This window comes from Manacus candei, unplaced genomic scaffold (genome assembly GCF_025592945.1).
Source record: "Manacus candei isolate 608988 ecotype Guabito, Panama unplaced genomic scaffold, ASM2559294v1 h1tg000028l, whole genome shotgun sequence".
Taxonomy (NCBI): domain Eukaryota; kingdom Metazoa; phylum Chordata; class Aves; order Passeriformes; family Pipridae; genus Manacus; species Manacus candei.
Window position 1 is genome coordinate 34,666,729 of NW_026138076.1, and position 15,266 is coordinate 34,681,994.

The following is a 15,266-nucleotide window of genomic DNA, read 5'->3' on the forward strand; positions in this document are numbered from 1 at the left end:
TGTTCATTAGGAATCATGTCAGACTTGCTTTAGATAGAAATACATGCAGAATAGGGCCCTAAATTATGAATGTATTGTTAGGTCATACTCGAATAATGTAAAGATCACAGAATAATAATCTATAATAATATCAGAAAAACAAAATTAAAACATTCATTAGAATCTTTCTGTAAAAACCAAGAAAAACATTGATTCAGGTCTTGGAAAAATGTACCTCAATTTTTATTTGATTTGAGCTTACTTTTGTTACAAAAGTTTTAAACAACCTGTAAAGGAAGATTTGATGCGTTTGAAAGGTACTGACAGTTAATGAACTGATGGAGTTTTATCATCTAAGGTGCATGTTATCAGTAGAGCGGATCTAGAAAATGCTTTGCTACAAACTCATTACATATGATACAAACTATAAATTGCTGAGATTCTGTTACTGTACCTAGAATAACAAAGATGTCAATGCTATAGTTCTGCAGAGTGGAAAATGCTAATTATTTAATGACATCCAGTGACAGGGTATGAGCCAGTAATGATCATTCTCTTTTGTTTTCCATCTAAAAACATATTTGGTATAGTTGGAAATCATCAAAACAAGAAAGAATCAAAACTGACATCTCAAACTTCCAGTTATGAACAATTACACACATTTTAAAGCAGCTGTCTGGAAATACTGGACACCAGGTGCAACCTTTCACCCTTCTGATCTACCTACTTTAAATCCTTTCTTGATTTCTGCTGCTTTGCCATTTCCTCTGTCACTGTATGGTTATATCTTTCAACAGGTAATAATCCAGTGTATTGTATCTCACAGGCTAAAGAATCATAGTAGGTTGGATATGTAAAGTTGCCACACCAAATACCTTATTAACTTCAAATGAAACCAACAGGGCAAATTGATGATCAGAAATCCTTACCATAGTGCCTGATTAGAAATATACCATGAAGGAGGATCAGAAAATTCAGCTATTCACTGTGAATTTCAACACTGTAAAAACACACAAATTCAGAACTGATGGGGAAGATGCCTTGACATTCTCAGGAACCTGATATAATTTTTGCTCTCTTTATTTCTGCCACAGCTGCTTTGTATCTTCTGTTATTTTGCAGCGAGGTCTTTGGGTTTATTTTTTTTTTTTCCGAAGGATTTCCGGAAGCCTTCATCTGTGGCTCACATCTTGTACAGCCTCTGTTTACAATTTGCAGGTGAAAACATCACCATTTTTCAGCACAGAACTTTGGTTCATATTGCCTTACAACAAAAACACTCTGTACAGTGCGTAATGACACCATCAGCTTTGGCTGGCACATGGCGTCACAGAGCACCGTTCTACAGGCAGCCGAGTGCCTGCTCTGAGCCACTGAATCCCTGAGCACGTTGCAGAACTCAGCCTCTAATGAGGCTTGCCTTTTGCACACTTCTTCAGAGTAAATTACTGTTTGCAAAGCATAAGGCAGGATTCAGACATGGTGCAATTAGAGAACATTTTTGAAACGTGTGTCTTGTGTTGCGAGCAGTTCTTTCCAGAAAGTACAGCACTCCAAGCTCTGACTTTTACAGGGCATCAGTGCAAGGGGCAGAGTGCGGGTAGCTCTTGCTGCTTGAACTGCCTCTAGGTGCCCTAAGGCTCTTCTAATTTATTCAAGGCTCTGTGCTGCTAGCTCTGCCTTCTTGTGCCCCTTCCACACACTCAGGAACCCACAGTTCCCGAAATGATTAAAGTCTCTGTATGTGGAAGGTGACTCTTTGGCCTTGCACCTGCCCAGAATTGCCAAAGCAGCACTGGTGAGCAGCTCTATGAGACAGAGCATGTGCCAGCAAAAATCGCAGCAATGAGGGAATGCAACAGCTCTGAAGCAAGGCACAGGAAGGTTTTAGTTTGCAGTGGAGTCTGGCAGAGAAAAGCATTCTTCTGGCATGGACTAAAGAGGCAATTCCTGTTATGGGCCAGTGGGTACACTTGATAGAAAATGCCTTGTCTAGCAAGGCAACAATATACAGTGTTTCCTGCAAAAACTAGGACTTCTATGAGAAAACATTACTAGATTTGGGACTTCCTTGTATAGAAATATCAAAACCAGTTTGAGTGAAGGGTTTTTGTTCTCATCTGGATGGGGATATGAAAAGAGAGAGTGTTTTTAATTTGAACTCGTATCTAATACTGCTGTTTCAATATTTCATATTTGTGTATATGCAGTTTTCTTCTAATGAAGGAAACTAAATATATATTGACTCTTTGAAATGCATGTTGCCCTGATATGAAGGCTCTTGTAACTATGCTAAAGGATGCTTGAAATACTTCACATGTGATGTCTATCAGAATAATAAATTCTGAGGTTTTAATACCCACAATCCTTTTCTAGAAGAAATCGGAGAGCTTTTGCAATTTTTCTGTGATAAAGCTCATCAATCATACTGGTATCAACTGTTTAATCTCTCATTATTGCATTGTGAATTTATTTCCTATAGCTCCATTGCTTCTTAGTGTTCTGCACATGCACTCTCTGTCCCTAAAAGATTTATGCACTTTGGTCTTGACCTTCACAGTAGTTTAATAGGTATTTAAATAAAATTATTTTAAGTAAACAATAGCAGTCACTATGTGCCATTTATCGATTGTGAGTCAGAAAAGGCAAGAGTTCAAGGGTTGTAAATTGTACATATGAGCAGTTCACCTATGTGAGCATCAGACAAATCCCCTGACCAAGTAGGAGAAGAGCATACCTGTGCTATGTCTTACAGTTAGGGTTAGCAAAAATTAGGATTCTTCACAAATTCTGGCTTCTTTTAGGCCCAGTTTCACTTCTTTGTTCCCACTTTTCTACCTTCCCCTAGCCAACAGCACAGTGAGATGTACAATGGGCAGTTGTGGTCAGCCCCGGATAGTTCCTTTTCGCTGATGCTTCCTCGTCACACTGTTCCTCTTCTCTGGCTTGGGTCCTCAATGGGCAGCGATCCTTCAGGATAAACCTGCTCCAGCATGGGCTTTTTCTTTTCAGGGAATACTCACCTGGGTACTCCTTGGTCAGCAGTGTGGATATCTGCTCCAGTATGGTTTCTGCTGCGGTTGCAAGGGAATCTCTGATGCAGAGATTTATGTTATTGGGAGCTGCACTTTTACACAGGGTTTCACAGGAGACGTGGAAGGAGTCACTGTACCTTTTCAGGGATCGTCATGGCAGAGCCGTGGGAGCTCAGGTGCATAAGGATGTATTTCAGGATCACTCCTGCCTCAGTAGAGGTTGATGTTTCTCTGCCTACAGCACATTCTTTCCAGTTACTTGTTCAAGTTAATTTTGCTACTGCTGCTGAGCTGTTTTCAGATTGGCTTGTGGGGCTATGTTGGACACCCTACCATAAACAGCCTTGCCTTAAAGCTCATTGCAAACATTACCAGCCTGTCTAAAAATGTGTTCAGCCCTCATGCACAAATCCATTGTGCTGGTCAAAAGGCTGCTTTTGGCATTAGTGTCTGTTTTTTTCCTCTTCCTTTTTCATGTCCTCTTAAGTCACTTTACCCCAAAGTACTCCTTCATCCTCAGTGATGCCATCTTTAATTAAAAGCAATTATTGATGTACTTTTGAACTCTGTAGTTCAGATGATTAAGTAGCATATTCCTAAACTCACGTTTCCCTTACAAGGCAGCGGTGTTTATACTTGCTTACGGACAAAGGGCCAGATATGGAAACCCTCTCTATGAAGCCATATATCTTTATTTGTAGACAGTTTGTAAGATTAAATTACATATCAATATTTTCTTACTCTGCCACTTGATTAATGCATTGCAAGCAGATTTAGAATCTTATTTTGTATAGGTTTTTCAAGAGCTGCTTAATATGTTTACTTTTGGAAGTACTTGCCCATTAGATTGAATGTATACAAAATAAATCATCCAAACAGTGATTAAAAATAAAACCTATTTGACCATCATATCGTTTTATTAAGACCAAATATTTCTGTAGAACTGCTGGACTATGGCAGATGAAAAGAGAAATTCCTACCTTAACAGCTCACCAAAGTGCAATCACTGCAGTGAAAGATCAGATGGATATCACGTAGGTAATGTGCCTTGTCAGTAGCTGTGATGTACTGTGTAATGGAGGTGGTTTCAAGAGGTTCTCAATCTTTTTATGCTACTACAAATGCATTGAAGTGATCCTTTCTCAGAAATGATGAAGGGACACCTAAAACCAGCCTGCTGCTGAGTAGCTCTTCATGGTTCCCAAGGACATTACATATAGTGGGACATACCAAGATCTTGATAGGTTTACATGCAAGATTCAGGGAGAATAAACTTTTCTGGATGAAAATATCCTGAATGTGTCTGCCTTGTAGATCAGAATATCAGTAGTCTTTGAGAAATGCTCATTTGTTCCCTGGTGCTCTAATGACAGAGTCCCAAAAAATTTTGCAATTTTTCTTCAATTTTCTTCTTTCCCTTACTTCATGGCTTTCACTGTTTATTTTTCACGCCATATTCTCTGTTGCTTACAATTTTTTGAAGGTGTTTTGTATCTGTAAGTCAACTAAAAAATGGTCAACCTATATAACTTTTGAACCTAGTTCTGTGAAGACAGCATTTCAACTCATTTTTGTGTGATCTGAGGTAGGTTGTGAAACTTATTTGATATTTCTGTCAATGTGTAGGCCTACATTATGCCTCAGCCCCTGCAGAGGACTTTTGCCCTCCTAAGTCATACTGACCTGCTGGAGAAGAAGGGCTATGTTTAGATCTTAATTGACTGAAGGGATAAATATAAATTACTTTAATTCTTCCTAGCCTAATAAATTACAATAAACCTTCAAGAACTACATCAAGTTGAAAATCATATTCTCCCACCTACCTCCTATATGATATCTCTCTTTTTTTGTACAGTAAGTGGCCAACATTGGACAACTGAAGAATTGGCATTACCTTTAACCAAATAAATCACAGGTAATAATTAATAATATTTCTGTGTATCCATTTTACTTTATCCTCTCTTTCTGCAGCTGCCCTGAAGGCTTCTCTGTGAGAATTAGGAACAACGCATGGCTCTTGCTTCTTCTTTTCAGATGAGTCCTTGGTAATTACTTGTAATGACTGGTGTGCCAGGGTTTTGCTGGCATAGTGCAAGATGGTAGCAATGGACCAAGTGCTGGGATCACAGAGCAAGAAGATTTCAGTTTAGATGGGATAAACAGGAAAATTTATAGATGTAATGAATGGACAGTGCTCTGCAAATAGAGCCTTAAGGTGGCATCCACAGATGGTTCACATCCTTTTTTCTCCATTCATTATACTTCACCCTTTCAGTTCTTTCTCCAAAATAAATATATTCAGTGTCCAACTTGAAAAGTAACTTTATCTATCTATCTATCTATCTATCTATCTATCTATCTATCTATCTATCTATCTATCTCCTCTGTATATACCTGAAATAGTAGGGCTCTATAAATAATAACCTATGTCTCTACCTCAGCATTTCAGTTCATTTAATGAAACACGTGTAACAGTCCCACATGCTTTACAGAGCATGTCAGCTCAGCAAAAGTATCTGCGTCTTCCAGCATATGAGCCTGCTCGGCCTGGCAGTATTTCAAAGACTGGAACCTGGGAAAAGATTGTGCTTCTAAACAAAACACACCTGAAACAATCACCTCTTTTGAGGTTCTCTTGAGTCATGTTGTACTGTCACATCAAGCTACTGACAAAACTTGTTACATCAAATAACATCTGATATGACTGAAAAACAACCTTACATGACATATGCTAACAGAAATGGATTCAGAGGGTTTTTTCTTTTCTTTTTTTTTTTTTTTTCCCCAAAAAGAATGTGCGGTCTTCAAGACTGCTGTGTGCTTACTTGCCTAGCCTTCATTTATCTGTAAAACACTGACTCAGAGTAGTCACACATTCTCAAGGATGCTGGCCTTCTGTTTTGTTTATTTATCCTTTCATTTTGAGCATCTACTCTTGTTTTCTTTTCTTTTTTTTCTTTTTAAAGCTTTTATTAAGTAGCAGTATCAAAGACCTATGGCTGAAAGATGACAAATCCTCTGAGAATGTACGAGACAGCTATTGTAAGGTATTTGCAGCGTGAAGCTGACAGAGTATCTCTCCAGCATGCATTGTGAATGGCACATAGGGCTGGCACTCATATTCTGTGGGGATTTTTTAAAGTTGGGGAAGAACAATGACAGGCATCTAATTCCACTGTTTGCACAACACAATTCAAAACACCTTTAATATTTTCATATCCAAAAGTCTGAATAAACTTTTTTTTCCATTGTAAATATTTGTGCAACTTAAAGACTCCAAGTAATGGAGCAACACATCTATACACTCTATTCCTATGTACCTCTCATATTCATTTAAAACTATTGTGCATTTAATTCCCAGTTTAATATCCCCATTGCCAACATCATGCATAAACAAGGTGTGGATATATTTTCATTCTTATTCTATACTTTAGACTTCAGTGTTCATAGTTTAAATGTGTTTTGTGTGCAGCCACTGAGGGATAGAAATCAATTTTATTTTTTTTAGTGGAAACATTGATGCTAGGAATGAAATAATTACAGCAGTTGGAGGCTTTATAAAAAATCCCTAAATCATGAGACATTAAAGGTGAAAATAATCACATCAATTAAAGTCACTGAAATTTATGTAGCTTCTGTTCCCATACACTGGTAACATCTTGCAGTGTCTTCTTTTGTTAGCTTGACGAAACGCCTGGTGTTCATTTTTTTTTCCTCCCTCTAAGTATTCTTAAAACCGAATGAATCATTTTGTAATCTTCTTTGGATAAACTAACTAAATCCAGGATCTCTGATTTCTAGACTTGTCACTTGGCTGGTATTAAGCAGTAGCTGCATTCAGAATCACTGTAAAGCTCTTGTGTGTGTGCAATTGCCCCAGCAGTCCCAGGAAACACAAGGACAAATGCAATGACACCCAAACTGCACGGGCACAGGAACTCAACACTTCCTGGCTGCCCTCACCTGCCTCAGGTCACTTGGACAGGGCTAGTAACTTGGCAACACCCTGTTTCGACAGATTTTAGAGAAACTCTTCACATGATCTGGCAAGATAAAGTACAGCCCAATGAGCAGCCCATTTTATGATTCATCTGTTATGGGTGTTAACCACAAGCAGCCTAGCTCCTTTCTTGCTGAGGGAGCCATCACTTCCTGTAAAGTAAGTACACTTTTAATGAAACCCAGCACAGTACATTCAGTAGTTTTAGTAGTCTTTCATGTAATTCATCAGTCTTTCATGTAATCCATTAGGTTCAGTTGAATTTATCATACCAGGTGTCTTGCACAGGATTCTAGTTTCAGTGTGAAAGCATTCTTTCAGCATGGGATAAAATTTTGCTATGCTTCAAAATTCTGTTGCAACAGTGGGTAATCATGTAATCATTTTGTGCCTTAGGTCTTCATCTGTAAGATGGTAATAATTTTGCTGCTACGGGATGGGAGGGAGCACTGTGAGGATAAACCCATAAGTACTTGGAATGTAAAGGGATATTGCAATTAGAAATGGTAAGAAAGTGTAGAATTCTTGCTGGAGATGCAAAAATTAGAAGGTCTGAATTCAGATTTTAACAGGACAATGCATAACAGCTTTGAAAAGTAGCATGTTTTTTTGTTTCTTTCTGCTGTGAAAAACTGCATACACTGTAAGGAATGAATGGGTCATAGCAATGTTGTGCACTTCTATCTCTTTAGACACTGAGCTTGGACAAGGCAGTTTAAGGCAGCAAGCACAGCTTTAGCCTATGTTAAAATTTTGAATAATGCACAGATTTGTTGAAAGTTTCAATGAATTTGTTTCTTTACTAAATTTTTCATTAGTTAAATCAATAGATCAAATCACAAATGCAGTTTGTGCAGTACGTCAGTGAGACTTGTGCCTGGTTGTATGGCAGAATTGTCAAATTCATGTTATAAGAAGGTTCCAGATTAGCAATGGCAGACATTAAAAGAAATTGCAGTAAAATATCCTGTACTAGGAAAAGTGAAATAAAATGTTCTGGTTCAGGATTTAGCCAGGATGGAATGCACCACATTTGTCAGTAAATTATATATGAGGCAGAGTTGAAATGTCCCAAATATATTTTATTACTCTTTGAAACTGTCTTTGTTTAAAGTTTCTAATATGTGCATAAATGTTTTGTTTCAGAGAGAAAATGAGAAGATGGGAAATGATGTGACAGGATTAATTATATTTAAGAGAATACAGAGGAGATCAAAGCCAAAGAGATAAAAGCTGCAACTACTGTATGGGCTGGAAATTTCTTCTGAATTGTAAACACCCTTAAGTGTAGTGCTTCAGACGCAGCCACCCTGAATCCAGGACAGAGTCACAGCTGAAATGGAAATTACAGTGTTTTATGACCTGTATTGGCTGCTGGTGGCGAGCCCTGTACTTACACAGGCACCAAAATGTCTGGGAGCATTCACGAGAAAACAGTAAACCAAACAGTGCCACCTAAGTCAGCGGCTCTAAAATAACCCCCCCATGGGTTGTGTTGCTGTGAGCTGTTTGCAGAGATGGCAGTTGAATGTGGGCCAAGAAAAATCAATCTTGTATCAACAGATGTAATCAGAACCCCTATGGTGGTAATGACTCTGTCACAGTTTTCATTAGCTGGGAATGCTTTAGCTTTTGGAGGAATGGGCTTCTCCCACCACTATCTTTTTATTGGTGCTGTATGATCTATTACTGAACCAAAGTTATCAAGCTGCCGCATCTCCTTTCTGAAAGCAAATACTTAATAAAGGGACTCAAGCCAAAGCAAGGTGCTGTCGATATTTTAAGCAAAGGTGCATCTCTGCAGTTTTTGCTTCTGTTGGTTTACTCTAAATCCACTAATCCTATGCTCTGCTTTCCTCAAAACAATGCTGCTGTATCCACCATCTTCAGAGAAAAAATTCCAGAACCCCCATGCTGCTTCCTGGGAAACTGCTCACCTCCCTGTTCCCCTGGCCTCTGCAGCCTGATCCTCTAGACCCAAAACTCCCCCAGATCCTGCACCTCCAACTCAAGTTTCTAATGAAAATTCATTCTCTTATTGAAGAAGGGCATGGCATGGCATGGTGGTCTCTGCTTCAGAAAAAAGGCATTAAGTTGCCTTAGACTTGGGGGCATTTGATTGAATGGAAAGAGCAAGTCCTTCTTGGAGAGTAGAAGTCAGGTACCCAGTGTGATCTTTTTGCTTTTAGAGGAGGTGGTATCTATTGTTGGTGCATGTGAGTGAGTAAAGCTGCTGTTAGAAACAAGGTAGTATTCAACATTGCGGAAGGATTGCTGGAAGTAACTCACCTCTGAGCTCCTCTCCAGGATATTTCTCTTCTCCTCTTCCATTTTTCAGACATGGGGTAATAAATAGCTTAGCCATTTCTCTGCACATCTCAAAAGCCCAATCAAGAGGATGAAATAGAAATGCTCATAATTCTCTTAGTTCAGTCCCAAACTTCTAAAAGTCAACACACTAGAAAGCAGGGGCGCATGTATTTTATTTTTCTCTCTGTTCCTGCAGATGTTTATACATATATATGTAGACAATGATTAGAAGGATGGAACACCTTTTCTATGAGAAAAGGCTGAAAGTGTTGAGGTTGTTCAGCCTGGAGAAGAGAAGGCTTTGGAGTGACCTAACTGCAGCCTTCCAGTGCCTGAAGGAAGCCTAAAAGAAAGCTGGAGAGGGACTGTTTACAAGAGTGTACAGTGATAGAACAAGGAGGAATGGCTTAAAACTGAAAGAGGGCAGGTTTAGATTGGATATTGGGAAGAAATTCCTTACTGTGAGGGTGGTGAGACACTGGAACAGGTTGCCCAGAGACACTGTGGATACCCCATCCCTGAAAGTGTTTAAAGCCAAGTTGGATGGGACCCTGACCAGCCTGGTCTGCTGGAAGATGTTCCTGCCTGTGGTGAGGGTTAGTTGGAACTAGGTGACCTTTAAGGTGTCTTCCAAATCAAACCATTATGTGATTCTATGATAATGTAAGTGTTCATGTCTGGTAAGTGATACCACCATGTCCATACTGTTCACGCAGTCACTTGAAATCTACACACCAAGACTTAATGTCTTTTCTTTTCGAACAGCAGGCTACACTCAACAGGAGTAATGGCATTGCTGCTGAAGGTATTCTTTATCCCTTACTGGGCACTGGGGACTTGTAACTAGCCGTTTAAAAATTCTGGATGCTTCTTGGAATTATTTGCATGCATGGGCAGTAAGAAAAGAGTGTCAGACACACGGAGCACACCAGTGCACAGAGGTACACCAGCTCACATAAACTGCCACATCAAGGCTACTGCACGTAGGATTATTGATCTGTTATTACAGATTAGAACAGCTCATCTGAAGTGTAATGAAACTGTGTTGCCTTGAAGGATAAGGTTGCAAATACATTCATAGTGGTGCCACTGGGGTCTGTGTCAGAATCCACCTCCTGTCTGCTCAGAAAGCAGTAAACCAACTTCATCACAAACTGGCTAGGGAAAACCCTGGGTAGACTAGATGACCATAGGTGTTATGATCTTGCACTCTTTTCACATAGGAGAGAGTGATTTAATAGGTATAAATTTTGGTTAAGATTTGTCTAACTCCCTGCAGAATTTGGTGCTCATACATAGTGTTCTATGCTGCTTCTCAAAGGTTTTTTTGCTATTCATGTTTATGCCCAGGGGAACTATCTAATCATTTGAACATAGACAACTTGGCAGAAAAAAGGGATCAATCTATGTGATGTATTTAGTAGTACTTATTTACTGCAGTCATCCTAGAGATAGGTGGTTATATGGTATATCAATACCACTAGTAGTGAAGAATGTGAAGGTGTGTGAAAACGAAATATAGGAATTTTATGAAGTAGAACTGATAGGGATCACTTCCAGTATCAGACAATAACATTTTTTACACATGATATTGGAAAACATTGAAAAGATCTTCAGAAGCCTGTGGTACTTTTAATGTAGCTTTTTCACACACTACTAGATAAAAAGTTGTGTGCCCACACTATAGGAGGCAAAATATATACTGCAATCATATCATAGATAAAAAGTGTGTGTGTGTAAACAAACTCAATATATCAAACCACTTTGTTTTCACAGGGAGATTGCCCACATATATTTAAGAGGATTTTTTTTTTGATTACTTGTATCTGATCAACTGAAAAAAGCAGACAGTCTTATGAATAGCGTAGAGCACACTTCAGACACTCAGCATACTTTGCTGTGTACATCTAGATCATACACATTGAATAACTTCTGCAGCTCCAAATTTACACAGCAATGTTACTAAAGCCATTAGACATGGCTTACAACTTCAAACCAACATTTTAACATCTCTGAAGCACACACAATTTTTCTTAAAGCTGTGTGAAAACCTGCATTTTCACAGTCCCTTTGGGGTTAACCTTCTGTAATCAATACAAGCTTTTTCCCTGCTTCTCTACTCACTGACAGCACCAAGAAGGCTAAGGCTTTGGCTTTGTGTCAAATTTAGGAAAGACTTATTCTTTTTTTTTTTTTTTCCAGAAGGTGTCAGAGGAGGTAAAACGATATTTCCAAGTTTTTTTCAGTGCCAGAAATTCCCTTTCTCATCTGCCTTACTGGCCACAGAGTGGGAGATAAGAGAAAGCCTGGAGTGTGGGGCTTCAGAGTAAGTGCCAGCAGAAGGCTCCATGGGACTGCCTGTGATCGGCATTTGTCGTTCCGAAGTCCACCGGGGCATATAGCCCAGTATTAAATCTAAAGCCCTTAAACCTCCTTAAGACTGCCCAGCTGTTTTGCAGGCATAGTCTCAAAGACTTAAAAGTCATGGTGTACACTGGGGATTTTACAGCAAAACTGAGATCCACGCCAAGCCTTTGGTGACTTGAATGCATGGATATGCTACAGGAGATTTCTAAGAAGCAACACATGCTGCAGAAAACTCTCCTGAATACCAGCAGATAGGAATTAAATCTGTGCATTGTTGCATACTTTTTCACATCCATTATAAGGGATCCATCAATCACGCTTCCTAAAACCAAAGGGAGCACATAGATTTATTATTTCCTCATAAAGGCAAGAACTTCTGAAATAAAGTGTCACAGCCACAGTCCATTTACTGCCAGTGGTAAAAATTCTAGTAAACCTTTTTCTTTCACTCTATCCTCCCATTTTACATAATGGAGCCCTAGTCCTAATTGTTTAAAATTCATACTCCAAAGGAGCTGAACAAATGAATGTCTGGAAGTGTTAAAAATACTTTTTTTCCACATAAAACAATGGTGTAAAAAAGGTATTATATATTTAAGAAAATTATTTTCATTCAATGGCATTTATCACAAAAAATTTTTTTAATAAAAATTTCCCAGTCACTGCAAAGAATAGGTGAATTCTTAAATAAAAGGGCGACTCCTCCAATTAACCAGTGGAATTAACATTAAAGCAAGAAAACCTTTCTTTAAATAATGCTGTCAGAGCAAAAGATCATCACCTATAAACCACAGTACCTTTTTATTTGCAAAGTTTTCTACTAGGTGAAGGGGATGGTGTGTGTGTGTAGGAAAGACAATACCAGCTTCAGGACTAAATCAAAAAACCTACAGATTTTATATAAAAAATATATATATATATATATGATAGATGCATAATTTTCAGAAGAGAATGAAATGGTAGTACAGCATCAGATCATCACCTTTATGCAGATTGGAAGGTGCAGTTATAGCAATGCTGTGAATTCTTGGCTAGGTAATGTAATGTAATGTCATGCAGAAATACCATAGATTTTGTTATTGGCGGTGAATGGTGCTACATCCAGTTGGTAGCTGGTCATCAGTGGGGTTCCCCAGGCTCAGTATTGTAACCAGTCCTGTTTAATATCTTTATTGATGTGCAGGGATACCCATCACATGGACAAAACTACAATTCCCTGGTGGTTAATGAGGGTGTAAGGATTGATGTGTAGTCCTCTTATAAGCAAATGTCCAGCACACCATGTATCTTAAATTTTGCTATTGGAAATAATCACTTCTGGTACTTGTAGTGTGCAAGCACTGAGGCAGAGATGCTGGTTTATGTTGACAGCCATGCTCTCTGCTCTACTTGATTATGGAGTTTCGGAGTAGTAACTCTTACAGTCACACGTAGGTTCACTCAGAGATAACACTTGTGCTAGTAAACAGTGTAAATGATAGATGTGCCCCTTGATGACTTTTTGGCAACTATATTAATGCCAGTTTAACAAAGAAAAAATGACAAAACCAGAATGCAGCGCAGAGCAAGAAGCTATTTACTACCTTTCCCAGGAAAATGAGCTTTATCCTGCATGCTCTGTTGGAACTTTGAGAAACTACACAAAGCACTCCTGGTAAATCCCGACAAGCTTGTTTAGGCTTTTGAAAGGTCTCTTTCTCCAATCAGGAAGCCAACAGTTATCACAGTTCTGATGTGTGTATAGCACAGAAGAAAAAGAGTCTTTGCTGTACCTAAGGTCCTTCAGATAAAAAGTATTTGCAGAAATCACAGAAAAATGAAGTCTGGCAGCAAGCAGACTATTTGTGGCTTTTTCAGAGTGATTGGGGTCCCTTCTTTAGATGCTTAGAGCATCTGGGCAGCTTTAGGAATACATACTAGTTAAGACAGAGGGTAGCCACTGCAGGCTACTGAATAATATTAATTCTGTTTTAAAATACTGGTGTTTTTATCATGTGAGCCAAACATTTAGAACTGCTGCTAGACTAGGAACGATACATTAGTGACTGCATGAGGTGGGTCATGACTGAGGGGACAGTATATGTTTGGGGCATTTCAACACCGTGCTGCATTCCAAGTGCACTGTATATAAGCTGAACATCTATCTAAAGCAAATTATCCATTATCAGGGTATCATGATTTTAATGAAATACTTAAATCTTCTTTGTACGATTATAGTAAAGCATTATTCATTACAAACACACATAATAGATTCACAGATTTATTTGTGAATGTCAGAATTTTCTTTTTTTTTCTTTAGAAATCTCTTCTTTGACAGTCCTAACATCCTCCATGGTTTAATTTTTAAGGCAATTCTCTCTGTAGTTCTCCTGTTGTAGCTGTAACAATGCAAAGTAGTGATTAAACATACATCTCCTGCTGGCTAAGACTCCTCTGTGATATGTTCTGGATTGAATGCCATTCTATTTTTAAATGTTGGGCAATTACATAGCAATAAGTTAAATCTGAGAAATGAAGTAATGCTAAAATGAAAAAAAATACAATTTTTTCACCGAAGTAGAACAGGTAAAGCAAAAGGGAATTTTTGCACTGTGCAGCAAAAAATTCATGGTGTTTAATATGAGAGAAAAATAATGGATTTTGAAGCAGATGATAAGAATCTACAGTTAGGTTTTTGTAGTGGACACAGAAAGACACCTTTGTGATATTATTCATAGTTCTAGAAATTTCCTTGAAAAATGTTTTATTTCTTTAGCTATTTTTAAAGCAATATTGTTAAAAGAGTGAATCACTACTTGCACAAAAATGTCTGTAGGAATAGCTGATAAACCCAGTTATCTCATTAGCAGTCAGATAACAGTTCCAGATGAAGAGGAGGCACTGGAGCTACAACAAGAACAAAAATTATTATTTATAAGAACATGTCACAAAGTAATCCTTAAAAGTGCTGAAAATTCAGAAAACTTCTAGACATATATGACCTAGAAGTATCAGCCATGTTACAAATGTATGTAAGTTTTGGATAATACGATGGGAGATTTGACTGTTGAGTCAGCCCTAACAAAGATGTAAAACATATTCAGGGGGCCCTTCACTTCTCCTAGTGCTGCTGATGTGTCATCTTGGCAGGTTTGCATTGACAAGAAATATTAGGTTTCTTATTTCATGTCCCAGCATTGCTAGAATGAGAAAATTTATCTGTGTACATCTGTTTATACAGAAAAATATATAAATATATATAAAAGAATTAACTCCCTGGAAGAAAATAATATTAGAGTTTTTTGCTCTCACAGTGTTACCCAAGTAATCAGATAGTTCAGTAGCAATACTGAAATTTCTTTCACCTCATCATTAGCCCTTCTCATTTGACATCCCCAGCAATTAACCTCTGTGCCCTGAGACAAAGTGTCACAGTGGGTAACAGAGACATTGCTGCCAGCCCTAAAGCTACTTCTGCCAAAGACTGGGGTCTGAACATCGTGATGGTCAGGGCTCAGGATCCTGGCTCTGTTGTTAACCTGTAATATGATGGTTCTGCTTCCTGTACTGCCCTCACCTTTCCCACTTGTGTCTGC

The 15,266-nt window shown here is 38.5% G+C and overlaps 1 long non-coding RNA gene across 1 annotated transcript in view; it reads right to left on the reverse strand.

The window, feature by feature from the left end:
- Positions 1–14,026: 14,026 nt before the first annotated feature.
- The window catches only part of LOC127472120 (uncharacterized), a 91,210-nt gene continuing 89,970 nt past the window's right edge, over positions 14,027–15,266 (reverse strand). The window contains exon 4 of the long non-coding RNA XR_007904879.1: positions 14,027–14,577. This is a non-coding gene — a long non-coding RNA (uncharacterized LOC127472120). The remainder of the gene's footprint in view (positions 14,578–15,266) is intronic.